The sequence below is a fragment of the Cupressus sempervirens genome, chromosome 10 (genome assembly GCF_028749045.1).
Source record: "Cupressus sempervirens isolate cs-2001-9-10 chromosome 10, ASM2874904v1, whole genome shotgun sequence".
Lineage (NCBI taxonomy): Eukaryota > Viridiplantae > Streptophyta > Pinopsida > Cupressales > Cupressaceae > Cupressus > Cupressus sempervirens.
Window position 1 is genome coordinate 266180065 of NC_143127.1, and position 14142 is coordinate 266194206.

Below are 14142 nucleotides of genomic sequence, written 5' to 3' on the forward strand. Positions count from 1 at the left end.
TTTGATAAATATGAAGTTAAGATGTTCAAATACAAGTTCTTTTTTTGATTGGTTGAATCCGATCTCACCGAGGTTTTTGGGATTTTTTTGAGAACTAAAAATAAAAGGAGCGAAGTTTTTTTCTGAAGACGTGAGAAAGCAACAAGACATGCCCAGTGAATGCATTGCAAAGGAGTTTGAGAGGACAGGGTGAAAGTTGTGAAGGGTTTTGGTAATTTCTGCCGCTCCTTCAGTGCTTACGAAGCCAGCGGTTCCTTTTACGCAATCCTCTGAAACCTTTTTCAATGCCGTCACTCATGTATATTTTTCATTTGTTGTTGCTTACATGTTAACTGTTAAAAGAATAAATCCCAAGAATGCCATGAGTATTATGTCTTTGGCTTCCAGATTTGGCTCTAACCGCTAGAAAAGAAGCAATTATAGAAAAGGCTTTTACTTCTTCGCAGATTCAGGGATTTCGAATTTATCTTGCCATGCATGCTAGGGTGTTTGACTGATAGCACAAAAATACACCTCACAGCACTGTGATTTAGTTAGTGCGTTGAGTGACTATTAGAAGAATTATTTATTAGTCTCTAGACATCCAATATTTACAATAATATTTTCCTTGTAAGTTTAGTATTTTTATCCATTTAATAGAGGAGCTTTCAAGCAGCGCAGCAGTGCCAGTAGCACATTGCAGTATAATTTTTCCTAAGTTATCTTCTGCTGGCTTTGTTCTGTTCAATTTCATTGAATTTCAGCTGGGCATACACCATGCAATTTTGTTGTAGATTTAACATGCAGTTCACTGTTTTTGTATTCAGACCTTCGGTTATCAAACTAGTTAGCAATGTCATTGTTTTTTGTTCCTGAAAAATGTTCAGAGCATCCGCACATATTTAGTATGAGGAATGTTGCCTGAACAGTGAGGAGATTTTTAGCTATTTATTTTTCATGTATAAGCCTGCCTAATTCGACTTTAGAACTTAACTAGGGATATAAAATCAAGCATACCTTTGGCTGTAGTTTGTATGGCTAATGCTTTCCATCTGTAAGTATTTAAGTATCCATATTTGAACAATAAGACATGGTTGCACTCAAACAACAAAAAATAATAAAAAATACAGCCAAACATTTACATAACAAAATATCAAAATATTACAAAGCTAAAGATACAGATTAATGAAACATAGCTTATTTGTGGAATTTTTACTCCTAATACTGATGCTTCTAAGGCTACAGATGCCAGCTGAGATCAAGAGGAAGACGTGGCTGCCCCAAAAACAATGAATGGCTGTACAAATCCATGGTTTTTCGCTTTTGTTAGTAATTTCTGTATTTCAGAAAGGAAGTTGGACGCATTTGATTTGTCATATTATATCGCTTTATGTTCACTTCTATTCACTTTACTTCTCTCTATTGCATAATTAGTTTCTTAGATTTAAGATTCTTATTGATGCATACATTTAGATTTGATTAGTTTTCACTTCTTTATCACCAAATATCTACATTGTTAATATCATCAACTGCATAGCATTCTCATCTATCTATTGGCGAATATTGATTTTGATTAATAAGGATATTTTTTCTCCCAACTAAATGGTGTTATTGGTTTATGCTTTTGCAGGGTACGATTGACACAGTTTTATATGATTTAGGAATAACAGACACATGCAACAACAGCAGCACACAAGATTCGAACAGCCACCCTCAAATCTAGGTCTTACTTAAAGAAGATAGATATTGTTATTTGTTTTTTGGATTTGATTGTGTGAACAATTTTTTAATATCAACGTTTTGGATCACATTCTGTGATCCATCATCGGGATCACACTTTCTTTCTCTTCTTTTTTGCATCTGTGATCTGAAACATTGATATTAAAAAATTGTTCACACAATCGAATCTAGAAAACAAATAATAACACTGATGAATTATAGAAATCTGATAGCTCTAAAACATACACATTGTACTTATTCTTTATTCCTTATGATGAAAACAGTTTCGCAACTTCCTCTCTAACTTTGATCGATATGTAAACTGTCCGTACTTGAAAAATGTCAGGTCTAGTCATAACCCTGTATACGACTTTGGATAAATCTTAAAATAAAATCTGTTATCAAATGCAGATTATATTTAAATAATAGTGAGAGTTCAGTTGCAAACTTATTAAAAAATAATATCTACAAATACATAATTCATACATATCCCTGAGAGTTCAGTTGCAAACTTATTAAAAAATAATATCTACAAATACATAATTCATACATATCCCTGGTTTGAACTGGGGCCTTTAAATAGCGAAAAAGTAAAAGAAAGATCTTGAGTAAGAAGGGCGCAAAAGAACAATCAAGATTGTCTGTCTGAGCCCAGGTTCGAACTGGGGACCTTTAGTGTGTGAGACTAACGTGATAACCAACTACACCACCCAGACTTCAAAAATTCTGGGAGAGAGTTAACTATTAGTAAAGCAGTACATTTTGCGCAACAAAAGCATACAGTGAAAGCGAATGCATACTCAAATTACACAGGGACAACGAGAACAATGGGCAGTCCCAACGCAATTGTCTTACACGGCTCATGCAGTCAAATATTGAAATAATGGGATCTCCATTAGGATAATTGCCTTCCAAGCAATAGACCCGGGTTCGACTCCCGGCAGACGCAATCAATTCAGAGCACCTGCTTTTGTGAATGAACATCCTATCCTAGAAGGAAACCACACTATCTGCTTTTGTGAAGGGAAATACAGTATTGAACAGCAAAAATACTTCCGTTGCCGGGACTTGAACCCGGGTCTCTCGAGTAAGAGCCGAGTATCCTAACCAAGAACAGATTCAACAGGATTTTAAAGCATAGTTAATTATATTGCTGGCTATGTTCAGAATATTGCAGCAGCCAGAAAAGAATTAAATAAATTGCTTCGAAAGAATGCACCACCCTTGACAACCAAGCATGATAAAGCAATTCAAAAAATTAAGCAACAATGTCAACAGCTACCACCTCTTCGCATCCCAGGAAAAGGTAAGAAAATTGTGCAGACAAATGCTAGTGAAAATGCTTGGGGAGCTGTAGTCCTCGAACTTGTCTTAGTCAATGGTAAGATGAAAGAAGAAATTGCCAGATTTGAATCTGGCACTTTTAAAGGCTCTGAGTTAAATTATCATTCTACTCATAAAGAGCTTTTAGCTGTTGTTAATGCTTTCAAAAAGTTTTAGTTATTCATTGGTGATCAAAAGTTTGTCTTAAGAAGTGATCTTCAAAATCTGGCCGGATTCTTTAAAAAAGAATCCAAAAACAAAGTTGTTCAAGCTCATTTGCTCAGATGGGCTCAGTTTCTTGATACTTTTGAATTTGAAACAAAACATGTAGAAGGTACTAAGAATGTCTTGGCAGATTTTCTCAGTCGAGAAGGATGTCAAGAAAATCATGTTCATACTTTGAATCAACTTGTTGTTACAGTTGATGGTGTTCGAGTGTTGCAACCCAATCTGCGAGATACACTCACAGATAGTCAACAAGATATCTTGTCAAATCTGTATATCCGAGTCTATGCTAAACCAGGCCCATGGGAAAGATATGCTCAAGATCGTCAAGTCATACTTGAAGAAAATGCTCAAGGGAGATAGGCAGAAGCATATCGACAACAACGATTGCAAAATGTGCGTGGTGTTCGAAAAGGACATCTAGATCAACAAATAGTTCAATAGCCTAACTTGGTGACTGAAGTTGAATGAGATCAGACACAAGTGATAGATCATATACATCAAATGTTTCAGCATCTAGCTCAAATCAATCCTGAAGATGATCGGCTACATAATGACAGGTATCATGTTCTCCTCCATGAATTTAACCAAGTACTAGCTCAAGCACACCATGTTCGTATGATTTGTGAAAGAAAAGAAGTTTATACATTCATCAGTAATGTGCCTTGGGAAAACAATCGATTCTCTATGACACAAAAGATCTATCAAGAACAGAGAGATCTTCATTTTGCTGCATCCAGGAAATTACTTACAGACTCTATCATTCAAAAAGAGCCATGTCACCCTTCTGATGATGAAATTTGAATATATTTGTCTCATATGGCTACCAGTGCCACACTGTTTGAATGGCCGGTTCATATCCTGAGTAGTACTCATATTCCTAATCAACGAAGATGGCTAGCCTCAGGAGATCCTTTTGAAATGTATTTTCGAGGTTTGTATCCTCACTCTCATGCCTTGATGCCCACTGAGGTAAATTATGGTTATTTGCATAAACTGGATTTTTATTCATATATCTCTAACCCAATAAATCAGTTTATTTTTTATCACTTTGGTCCAAGCCCTATGTAGCATGACACTATTGAATTACGCAATCTTCATCATTTTGCCACTCAACACAAACCCCTTTGGATGTTTACCAAATTCACTACTCTTCCTCACATAGCAGGCATTGGTACCAGTCAAACTACAGCTTATGTTCGCCTTGATCGTAGCATCTTGTGGAAGGAGGAATCTATTGAAGACCATTTAGAACGTCTATGTCGAGAAAATCATCCATCTCCTTCCAGCTCAGAAGAAGGATATGATTCTGAAGCTGAGTCACCCAAAAGAGGTAGATATTAACCTAATCAGTGGGGATGTCACTGATCTGAGTCACTTAATCCTTAGAGAATAAAGATTAAGCATGGACCCTACCATGGTATAAAGGAGGTCAGATTACACCTCTAAAGTAACTACGAGTTATCCTTCTCATGTCAAAAAGATGTGTGTAATAATGAATCTCTTTTGTAAAGTTACTTTGAAAGATTCCTTTGTGATAAGGTTTCGAGAAGTCTGGACATGTGTCCATTTTCTATGGACGGATTCCAATTATTGTAAACTCCCTTGTATTGTAAAAGTCGGTGCTCATCTTATATAAGGGCATCCATTTCTCCATTAGGGGGGAAGAGGTTCTAAGTTCAAGTCAAGTCTAGTCGAAGTCTAGAAAGCTTTGAGTGTTTAGAAAAACATTTGAGAAGGACATAGAGAGTAGGCTCTCTTCCGAAAGGAAGATCAGAAATCAGACTGTCTTCACTGAAATATGTGTTTGTAATGTGTGTAGTACATAATAATACATAAGATCATGTATATTTGCATAAGATCCTGCATTTCCTTGAATTGAACACCTGTTACCTCTCTTACAACGATTAATATTTGAAATAGACGAGCTCCAAGGAATTGGGGAGAGGCTATCAAACTTAGTGATGGAGGTCCAAAGAATACATCTACGTCACTTTTTCCATCAAGATGAACAAATCATTAATATTTTCCATGAAAAGATTGAATCATTAATACTATACTATATAAAAAATAATCTAATATTTATTTTTCAACTAATATTATAAGTAGAAGATGTTTTCCACAAGTTAGATTGTGATATTGCTATCAAGATTCAATTGTTAGTTTTTGAGTCAAATTCATTGACCCATATTTCATGAATATTGGTTCACATGAACTCATCTACTTACTCATTAGATCTAAGTGATGCTCACAGATGTGTAAAGTGTTCCATTCATTCACATGAGAGTTGAGTTCTTGTTAACCACTAATCATGATAGATGAGTCAATAATTGACTTAGAAACTATAGAATTGAATTCTGGTAGCAATATCATAATTAATATTATAATTTTTATTTTACTATTTTCTCTCGATAATAGATCATATATATATATATATATATAATCCGCCAAAACTTAGATTATTTATTATTCATTTATTAATATTAAAAAAATTTACATAATAGTATTAGTAACTACCTAGAATATCCATTATTCATCCTATATAGCATTTACATATATTCTATTGAAATGTGTCCAAAGCTAAAAGGAATGTGAACATGGATTTATGATAATTACTATTTAATATCTTCCCTAGTTTTTAGGGCATTAGAATTCTAAGATAAGTATATATTTGAACATACATGATAATTTTCCATTAACAAAGGAAAATTCTCACGCATTAAAGGATATTCTTATTCTATCTAAAATAATAGGCCCTTGTTGATTTATTTGTATAGTTTTAATCTACATTGTAAGCACTCCATAGGAACTTTTAATATTAAAAAAAAATGTAATGAGTAGCTTCTTTTATGCAACCAAAGTATACAAAAAATAACATTTTTCCTTGAACTTTCTAGGAATATGCAAAAGTATTAAAACATATGAATTTCTAGAAACTTCTTCCTATATAAATTATCTTCCAAATGTGGTAATGTAATGATATGGTATGGTGTTTAAAATAGAGAAAACAATTCTAATGGGAAAAATGACATGGACATGGTAAGTTGTACTATCATTGCATGGAAATTACCCATAGCTTCCATCCTATACTTGATGAATGTAATAAATCAAAACAATAATAGATGAAAAAATTTGAATGAAAATGGACGACAAAAATAAGTATGAAAGAAAAGCACAAATTTTAAATTTTAACGTGTTGCCCAATGTAGATTTAAATCCCAATCTGGCTTATAACTTGCCTAATTTAATTTGAAATAGCTAATAGAGAGAGCCAAAATTCTTCATATGGAGAATGTATGTGAGTTTGGAGCTAGGTATCTCAGGTTGCCATCTATGGAGCACATAGTGTTTGGACTTTTGATAATTAAATTCATATTTTTAATTTAGTTAAAAATTTGAAGATTTTGATTTGAGGTTTATGTGGTTGGTCAACCTTTCAATTTTGATTGTTATAATTTTGGATATTGCAAGGCATCAAAGATCGTTTCTATTAATCCAAAAGTTTAAAACAATTCAACTTTCTATTTTCAGACAAATCTCATCTAAATTCAATACTTATTTATTTATTGAAAGAAAAGATGTGTATGTTGGAAATATAAGAGGAGTAACTAAGAGGGGAGGGGTGAATCATTTACCACTAAAATAATTCAAAATCCCTTCGATGTCAATACAAACTCTCTTATAACTCACAACTCGGTTAAAACTAGAAATTCATTGTAACTTGGTTAACAAAGAAATCTTGAAATATTAATGTGCATTAACCTTCAGTAACTTAGTTGGAGAAAGATAAAGCAATAATAAAATAACATGAACACATGAGACACTAAGATTTAACATGGAAACCCAATTTGGAAAAATCACCAATGCAACTAGTTACAACTTTGCATTCTTCTGAAGAGAGCCCTGTTAGGAGCCAACCCTATTAAAGGTTACAAAACACATTGTTAGGCGTGACCCTATTAGAGGATTTAAATCACCCTATTAGGAGTGGCCTTGTTAGAGGTCTTAAGACACTTCAATCTAGAAATGCCACCTTGCTAGAGGATTTACAAAATGACTGTTAAGTCAACTCTATTAAGAGATTTCTTCACTGCTACAATTGTTAGAGAGTAAAAATGATTGACTTGATTTATGAAGCAATTGGATTGCAGATTCATACCACTATTATAGTTTATCCTCTAGATCCTTCGTGATCAAAATATTCTTTGCAACTCCTTGGATATTTTACCCTTGCTCAAATATCCTTCTTAATGTGCATCTTATCTTCTTTCGCAACTTCTTTTTTTCATACCACAACTTGACATTTCATATGTATGAAATACAATGTCAAGTTGGCTAGAATATCCTTACAAATAAACAATTAACATCCATTAAGTCGGCTTGCATAAAAAAAAAATAAAAATAAATTGATTTTAATGTAGGTTGACTTGAACTGAAACCAAATTACTCGGTTACCACTGAGTTCCTTGGTAACTGACCTGACTTTGTTTACACAAAACTTCTAACTTGATTACAATTGAACTCCTTTGGTGACCAACCTAGCTCGGCTTCAACTTGATCACTGACTTTGTCTTCTTCTCGGCTGATACAGGAGTTTTTTGAACTTGGTTTCAACTGGCAATACTTAGTTAGAGTATAAAATTTGTGTAACATCAATGACAATATACAATTGAATAATTTTTATTAACAATCTCCCTCTTTGACATTGATGAAAACATAATATCATTATGCAAAGAAAACTTAGATCAATAAAATAATTCATAAGATTTTATAATATCCTTAGTTTCATTCCAATTCTCTATCCATCCCCAAGAACTCTCTCTAAGATTCTCCCTCTACCATTTTATCTTCAGACTCCATCAGATCAAGTTCTCCCTCTTGTAGATTACTGCCTCTGATTCTTCTTTGATTATGCCAATATCTCTTAATGAATATATGACATGATTCAATCTCTCCCTCTTTGACATCACATGTCAAAGACTTGATAAAATGTTTTTATATAATGTACCTGATGTACTGATTCACATGCAATGTGCTCTGACTTCTTTGCATCAATTTGATAGTTCTTCAATGAAGCTTAGTTGATGCATCACTAATATGTACTGTAGTAAGCATCATATAGGGGAATGACCTCTAACTTTCCTCTTAGATACAAAAATGTATCCTTAGGTAATGGTTTGGTAAATATGTCAGCAACCCACTCCTTTGTGTTAACATATTCCAATCTAACATCTTTGTCTTGAACTAATTTTCTTAGAAAATGATACTTGATTGCAATGTGTTTTGTCTTGGTGTGCATCACAGTATTTTTAGAGTTTTTTGTTGCACTTGTATTATCACAATAGATAATCATTAGGTCCTTGATTTCTTCCTTCATTCCTAATAACAATTGCTTGAACCACATTAAGTTGGAACAATTAACTGTTGTTGCAACATATTCAGCCTCTGTTGTAGACTGAGAGATGCAATTTTGCTTCTTACTTTTCCAAGATACTAACCTCTTTCCAAGAAATAATACTCCTCTACTGGTTCTCTTCCTGTCATCAATGTTCCCATCTCAATCATCATCAGTAAAGGATTTCGACTCGAAGTTCTCTCCTTTCTTGTATCATAGACCGTAGTCTTGAGTACCTTTTAGATATCTCATAATTCTTTTAATTTTTACCATATGATTTTCTCTAGGATTTTCAAAGAACCTTAGAGCTATACCAACTATTAATGCAATATCAAGTCTTGTGCGAACAACATACTAAAATTTTCCAATTATAGATATATAGATAGTCTGATTTACCTGTTTTGAATCATCATCCTTGGATAACTTATGTCTAGTAGACATAGCTATTCCAACTAGTTTGGAATCTTCTATTCCAAAGGTCTTCAATATCTCCTCAATATATTTTGACTGAGTAATGTAAATGCCATCCTTCATTTGATGAACTTGTAAACCAACAAAGAATTTTATTTCTCCAAACATTGACATTTCAAACTCTTTCCTCATTTTTTCAAAGAATAACTTGCATAAGTCATCATGACCAGAAAATAGGATATCATCCACAAATATTTCTACTAGAAAAATTGTGTTCTGTTGTCCCTCTTTGGGGGTGAATCTATTATCCAATTAAAACTTTTATCAACATTAATTAATCTTAACCATCTAATCAAAGTAAACAACAACCATAACATGATGCACATACACAATTACACCAGATTTGTTAACTAGGGAAACCATTGATCAAAGGCAAAACCCCAATGGGAATGATGCCCACAAAGATATATATATATATATTCCTTGTTAGAACATGGACCTTGTTAGGAGTCTATAAACACATTTAGTACATAAGAACCCCTATTAGGAGATTCCAACCCTGTTAGGAGTTGTAGAAGGAAGAAGGACCCACTGTCCAAATAGCTTTTGGGGAAAGACCACTGAACTTCACTATCCAACTGATCTCTCAACTATTCCTTGCAAAATAATTGTTTGTACTATTCTTTAACCTCTTTCCTCGATCCTTTCAATTAGACCAATCACTATCAGACCTTGTAGACCAAGTCCCAAACTTCATATCCAAATATCAAAGCTCGGATCTCAAAATAAAACCTCGGCAATAAACTTTTCTCCAACTTCGCTCTACTCTTCTTATCCTCACATATCACTTGTTTCTCTTTTGTTCTACTCTTTGTGCTTCATGCAATCATTCATCATAACAAAGTAAAATTTCCTTCCTTTATACCAAATCCATAAAACAATTCCCTAAGTCAGATATTACACCCTCTCAATTAATTATTATAAGACCTCATTAAGAACACATTATATTTAGTGATTACATTAATATGTTGCCTTTTAACTTGAATAAAATTTTGTGCGTATAATATTATGATGATCGAGCTTAGCCACATCATCTCTGACATGTCTTCTACACACCTTTAACCTTTCTTCTTAGAATAACAACTCTGCTAAGAGATATAAAAAGTTTACCAGAACATGCTTCTATAAACTCTATCTCAAAAAAATCTTCACCAAAACTTGCATAACTTCTTCCAAACTTAATATCTTATGCACTCGAGGTTAGCTACATATTCTAGACACTTAGTAGTATCTATCATTAACATTACTAGTGAAAATACTCAATGATCTATCCATACCAACTTGATCTTTACCGTTGTTCTTTTGTCAGATACCATAGAAAATTGCTATGTTGACATCAATGACAAACACATTCATGAATGTAACATCTCATCAAAATAATATTTCTACAATACTCCCCCATAGGAATATCATTGGTACTCATGCTTCCAACAATCTCCCCCTTTCGCATTGATGGCAACATAGATGAAAACATCTAATTCCAAGAATACCAACTATAAAATATTGTTATCCTTTTTCAAATCCTCTTCATCAATCATACACTCTTCTCCTCAATGTGTTGTATATCAAAAAGTTTTCCATGTTGTAATCCCTCCCCCATTGACATCAATATCAAAGGTTTCAGCAACAATCTATGATTGCAGTAACTATTTTTGACCTACTCAATTGTCCAAAGACACTATTCAAATCAACATCTATCAAGACTCCTAGATGACTCTGTTCATCATAGATACTCCCCCATACAGGAAGCATAAACATTTAGTCCAGACAAACAATAGTGCTCTGTATCACTAGATTGATGCATTCTTGCATCATCTACTCTGATGTAGGTAAGGGCATAACCCCTAGCATACCTCGCAAATACTCAAAAGTTTCTTTGGAAGAGGCTTAGTGAAAATATCTGCAATCTACTCTTTGGTTCTTACATACTCCAATCTAATTTCTTTTTCTACAACTTTCTCTCTCAACATGTGATATTTGATAAAAATGTGCTTAGTCTTAGAATGCAACACTAGATTCTTAGACATATTTATTGTGCTTGTGTTATCACAATGTATCCTTCTATCCTTATATCCTTCAACATCTATTTCATACAAACAACTTGATTACAATTGTTTACTATTGCAACATATTCTGCCTCTATTGTACTCTATGAGATACAATCATGCTTATTGCTTAACCAAAAAACCAATCTTCCTCCAAGAAAGAATGCTCCACCACTAGTGATCTTTTTTTCATTCATATTGCTTGCCCAATCAGCATTAGTATAAGCATATAAAGTGAAATCATTAGATATGTCATACCATAGTCTGAACTCTAGTGTTCCCTTTAGATATCTAAATATCCTTTTAACTACTACATAATGTGCTTCTTTGGAATTAGCTTGAAATATTGCAACAATTCCAATAACATTTTCTATATCCAGCCTTGTGTGAGTCAAATATTACAATCCTCCAATCATAGATCTATACTTCTTCTGCTCAAGTAGGTGTCTCATCTTTTGTTGATAATGTGTGTCCAGTTATCATAGGTGATCCAACTGGTTTACATGTTTCCAAATCAAACCTTTTCAATAGATCTTTCAAATACTTAGTCAGAGAAATAAATATTCCTTCTTTATCTTGCACAATCTGTAATCCTAGGAAGTATTTCATTTCTCCTATCATGCTCATTTCAAATTCCTTCTTCATTTCTTCTGCAAACTTATCACTTTCATCATGATCTCCTCCAAATATGATATCATCAACAAATATTACCAAAATCATCACTCCATCATTTATTTCTTTCCATTATAGATTACTCTTGGAATACTTTAGAATAACTGGGGGGGGTGAATTAGTTATCCAAGGTCTAGATGTATAAATAAAAATTTTCATAGCTTAGTGAATCCATAAAATGTTTATACTCATGCATGCATCCATAATATTATGTAATCACTAAGAACTTGTAGGTCACTATCAAATCAACTTGCAGAAATGTAAAGCATGAAACATAATAGATTCATCAACACTCTTGACACAATGATTTATGTGGAAACCTAATTTTGGAAAAACCACTAGTAACATGCTAATCATTTCACTCTTCTGAAGTGATGCCCTGTGAAAAGCCAACTCTATTAAAGGTTACAATACACACTGTTAAATGTGACCCTGTTAAAGGATTTCAATCACCCTATTAGAAGTGAGCCTTGTTAGAGGACTTTAGACCATTCAATTGGAATGTCATTACTTTTAGGTCAACATTAATCCAAAGGATTTAACCTAGATTGATACAATTATTAAAGAGTAATAGTAAGGCTTTGATTTAATACAACTTACAACTTCATTTGCAGATTACAGATCTCTGTTCAATCCTCAATTCTACTTGACCTTCGTACTTTGTAGCTCTAATAGCTTGTTCACCCTTCAAGCATTGATCTCCTTAAGCCTTCTTTCTTAACATGCCATTGTAGACTCTTCTCTTAGGTCACTTGATGAAGAAAAACCTTTGACTCCTTGTCTTTCTTAGGTTATCGCACATGACAAGATTGCTTCATGACTAGCCATTCTTATAAATAGGAAATTAAAATCTTTTGTTGCTCTTTCTCCATCATCCAAATTAGGGTTTGGATGGATTAGGTAGGATACAATGCATCTGCCCCATATCTCATATCTCTTCTAGAAACTTCTCCTAGAACCCACTTTGAATTCACCTAAAAATGGTTTACCTTGAAATCTATGCCACTAGCTCATCAACCTTATCTTCCACCTAGTTCACATAATCCAAGAAATTATTATTTTTAGCTCAGATTCATTGAATCTACAATCTTTTAAATAATGTAGCAGCTCAGCATTATCAACTTTTTGATGCTCAACATATACTGCATTGCTTGACATCCACTATGAAATCACTCGGCAAGAACTAAAGTTTACTGGTGCTTGAAATCAACTAAAATTTACCCCACATCCACTATTTTTCTTAGCATACACTAGAATAAACTTTTACTCGGCTCCAACTAATTTTTTGCTCGATTGCACTAACTTTGTTGAGCACATACTATCCACTCGGTCAAGCTTGGTAGACAAACTTTGTGTAACTTGTTCTTCTAATCTTAGTGTAACTAGCCTTTGTAACCTTAAGTAGATTATCAATACATCATGTCATTATTGTCTTAACTGATCCTTGTACTTCATTACGTAATCATAACTCAACCTTTCCTCTAAGTGTTATAGTTACATCTTTTGATCAAATCCTCTTCATCAATCAAATAAGTGATAGCACTTTAATCTTATAAGTAGTTGTCTTACCAACAAATAATAGGTTTGACATCAGTGACAAAACAATGATTAAAACACATAGTCTTCTTCAACAATCTCCCTCTTAACAATCTAGTTCAACAATCTCTCTCAACAATGATCTTTTCAATTAGATCTCAATAATCTCCCTCTTTGGCATTGATGGCAAACCAAACTGATTAGCCAAATCACCCAAATGACAAACATCTTGTTCAACCAAACTGACTAGGTTAAAATAGTAAGCCAATACCAAAAAGAAAACTTGTATTGAAATCTCTCCCTCTATCAAAAACTTCCATCTTTTGAATAGGTTACAAAATTTTGTAACTCCCTCTGAGTTTCTTCTTGTATCTTCGAAGCTCTTACTAGATCTCCCTTTGACTAGGTAGTTATTGGATTTCTACTTCTTTGCTCTCTTGATTAACAACTATCTCCTTAATTATCTCTTGATGTCTCCCTCTTATATCTCCCTTTTTGACAACAATCTTTTGATTAGTGAAAATTTCTAGATTGGCAAACTCTCCCTTAGCATTTATACTGGCTTGATCAGAAGAATATCTCCCTCTTTGACAACAATGCCAAAGACTTGTCATCTTTAATGTGACAGATATAAAATTTTTAGTTTCTTTAGCTTCTCCCTTTGTCACCTTACTTGTGAATGATTTGAAGATTCAGCTCTTTGATTACTTTAGGTAGCTCTTAAGGTAAGATCCTCTACATCAATGTGTAACATATGAACCTTAGTTTTTTTTATAC

General features: G+C 33.4%; 1 non-coding gene across 1 annotated transcript; it reads right to left on the minus strand.

Moving 5' to 3' along the window:
- Positions 1-2340: 2340 nt before the first annotated feature.
- TRNAV-CAC (transfer RNA valine (anticodon CAC)) lies at positions 2341-2414 on the minus strand. Its single transcript has one exon. It is a non-coding gene; the product is annotated as a tRNA-Val (tRNA).
- Positions 2415-14142: the final 11728 nt, after the last annotated feature.